General features: G+C 37.4%; 1 pseudogene; it reads left to right on the forward strand.

Moving 5' to 3' along the window:
• The first annotated feature begins 2058 nt into the window (after positions 1-2058).
• On the forward strand, positions 2059-2380 carry LOC137777386 (NADH dehydrogenase [ubiquinone] flavoprotein 3, mitochondrial pseudogene; annotated as a pseudogene).
• Positions 2381-3613: the final 1233 nt, after the last annotated feature.

Here is a 3613-nt window from a genome sequence, read left to right on the forward strand (position 1 = left end):
CTGCTCCAATATATAAATGTCTCCATTACCCTTTTTGTTTGAAACACATTTATTTACAAATTTATCAATATAATATACATAGAAATACATAATTTTTATTCATATATTCATATTAGTGTATTCATAATGCAATATTTGGACAACTCCAAATAGTGGACAACTTCTGGGAGTTCAGAAGTTCAAAAGTTTGCCTTTTGTAACCTCTAGGCAAAAGGCTACAATTACTGGTTTTCCAAGGCAGAAAACCTGGCATATACAATTGCCCATATTGTGTATTTACATGTGACTTTTTACTGTCTATTTATTTTGCACTTAATCCTACCCTGCAATATGTTAAGGAAATGCTAAGGATACTGGCACAGGAGTTGAAAGAGAGTGACTTCAAAATCCTGCTTTGTCATTAATCATATCTCTTGGCTTTTTGTACATCATTTGAACTTTGTGTCTCATTATTCCATTAAAAAGCAATACTTGTGGGCTTCCCGGGTGGTGCAGTGGTTGAGAGTCTGCCTGCCGATGCGGGGCACACGGGTTTGGGCCCTGGTCTGGGAGGATCCCACATGCCGTGGAGCAGCTGGGCCCGTGAGCCGCAACTACTGAGCCTGCGCGTCTGGAGCCTGTGCTCCACAACGAGAGGCCACGATAGTGATAGGCCCGCGTGCCGCAATAAAGAGTGGTCCCCACTTGCCGCAACTAGAGAAAGCCCTCGCACAGAAACAAAGACCCAACGCAGCCAAAAATAAATAAATAAATAAATAAAAATTTTAAAAAAGCAATACTTGTTATTATAAATAACATTTAACATTTATTGAGTGTCTAATACATACTGGGCAGTATTTAGTGTGTTTATTGGGTAATACATACTGCTCAAAACAACCCTATGAAAAGGTTTCTATTTTATAACCAAAGAACTGGGGGAAGCCAGAATAAATAGCTTTAAGAAAGAAACAACAAATGACAAAGCTGGGATTCAGGCTCTTTCTGATTCCAATATCCTTGCACTCAACCCATATTCTTCACCTCCTCACTAAATTAAATACAATTCTTTTTAGCCCTTCCTGCTTTATAGTTTTTTTTAATGAAGTACGATTACATGATAATACAGAAAATTGTTTTGGAAAGTATAAATAGCTATGCTTTAAATACAAATTCAATAGCAGTTACTCTTCTGTATGTTGGGTTTAAAGAAGCCCCACAACACAGTCTTTTGCCAAAGAATAGTTATAAACTGGCTTCCAAGACACCTACGTGAAGACATTTTCTTGGGGACTGCACAGGAGTCCTGATGTTCCAGAAACTTGAACTATTCAGTATCCGAAGGATCTGGGGACTTAAAACGTCGGCTCATATAAATTAAATTAGCAGGAAACGTTTGGTGCTGTGTAGTGCCTCTGCTCAAGTGGCTGGTAAGGTCTGGCAGTAGTGGGTATTTGTACTCTTGGAACACAATCCCTTTCAGGTTGAGAGTGTGTCCTTGGGATGTGAGGAAGCTTAGATTAAATGGTAATTCACAGCAGTGCTCAGAAAATGGTTTTTTGAATCTAGCAATCACTTATTTGTTGCTTCTACCTAAAATTGCTGTGAACTTTGTTCTTTATTCAGGGAAGTGCTTGGAAAGGGTGATAAAGCCAGCTGCCACTTCTCAGGTGAGAAACAAATGCTGAGAAATGCTATTGCCCTGAAAAGATCATGCTGAAGGTCATTGCTCTGGACCAGACACAACAACAGACAGTAGCAGCATGACCTTCCTGACTGAAAGAAAAGGAAGGTTGTACTCTGAGGAGAGGGAGGGAAATACTATATACACATGTATTTATTATATTTATTATATATAGTACATATATACTATGTATATCATAAAGCAATGATATTATATATATGATATATAGTACGTATATACGATGTATACCATAAAGCAATACTCTGTAAATGCAATTACTCTGTTAAACTGAATTCTATTGATCCATGCTTGAACAAAGTAAGAACTGAAAATGAGGATCTTATTCACATATATTTGTTGACTTTGAAGGAGGACTGGCCCGCGCCCGAGTCACGGCCATGGCGGCCTCGCTTTTGCTGGGGCAAGGTTGAGCTGGGGTGCTGAAGACTGTGTTTCTAGAAGCAGCAGTGTTTCGAGGAGTTGTTCCTATAGTTTCTCTCTCTGCAGAATCAGGAAAGAATGAAAAGAGATTGCTAACGAATCCCAAGAAGCAAAGTCCACCAAAAAGCCACTGCCCTTGCTGAGCCATTTGACAACACCACCTACAAGAATCTCAAGCATCATGACTACAGCACATACACATTCTTAGACCTAAACATGGACCTCTCGAAGTTCAGGATGCCTCAGCCCTCTTCAGGAAGAGAGTCACCTCGCCCCTGAGAGATCAGTTTAAAGATTAAACTTCCTGTGTCTTTCTGCATTCTTGCCTGCAAAAATAAAATCTGCTCAGCCGTCAAAAAAAAAAAAAAAAAAAAAAAGAATTGGAATTAAAAGAGAGAAATGTGATTTTAACAAATGAAGACATCTAGCTGGCAAGATGGATTCTTATGGTTGCAGAAAACCACGTGGTTAAGGATGGCACCATCTGAATATTCTTTTGTGTAATCTAAAGCAGATTCTACTTCCAGACTATATTTCTGCCCTCCAATCATCTCCTTTGCCAGGGCAGAATTTAAGTCATACACCATCACAACAGTATTCAAAACTGGAAGCATTTTGTTGGTGACTTAAACATAACCCCTCTGGACATTTCTACCTCTCACCTACTCACCACTTTCATTCAAATTATTTTATTATTTGTAAAATTGTCCATCTCCTCCAGGTTATTATAAACTTCTGGTAAGAGAGAAAATCTAACTGCCAAGAGCCTTGTATTTGTATGTAATCATTCAGTTCACACAATATTTTGGTATATACTTGAGAGTGTGTGTGTGTGTGTGTTTCCATGTCAGAAAATTAAGATGAAAAGGTTAGTGATGTTCTCTAGATCACATAGCTAGTGTAGCAGATATAGTAAATGAATCCTGAACTGCCTGGCACTAAATTTACATTGCTTCCTCTATTCTTCACAGCTAAAAGTGTTTTATAGTTATATATCTTTGATTCCTCCCTTTCATTGGCTAAGGTCAAGTCCACAGTTTTTCAAATAATAATTTTAAATAGATGCTAGTTATACACAAATAACTAAAACACTCCCCAGAAATTAATAGAAAATACAGAGGAAGAGAAAGTCATTTTCCTTACATGTTTATTACCAAGTTATTTTTTCACAATTTTCTGATGATGTAGAAGGTAAGACAACCATATTTCACAAGTCTAACACTCAGGCATCTGAAATACACTGGGTGACTGAATTAGACCCCAAAGTTCTTACCTATTTGGAATATCAGGTGGCATCTAATTAAGATGAAATTTAATAAAAATTAATGTTAAATACTACACTCTGATTTTTTAAAAAAAATCTGCAAGACTTAAAAAGATTTAGGCACATCTAGCCTAAACTTGCTCACTACATTTTAGCATGGGAAACCAAACAAATTATATCCCATTTTTAGAATGATGGTCAGGGTTACTAAGTAAATTGGGAATATTCCATCAAAGGAAGTTTGCTTA

Source organism: Eschrichtius robustus, chromosome 15 (assembly GCF_028021215.1).
Source record: "Eschrichtius robustus isolate mEscRob2 chromosome 15, mEscRob2.pri, whole genome shotgun sequence".
In the NCBI taxonomy this organism is placed as follows: Eukaryota; Metazoa; Chordata; class Mammalia; order Artiodactyla; family Eschrichtiidae; genus Eschrichtius; species Eschrichtius robustus.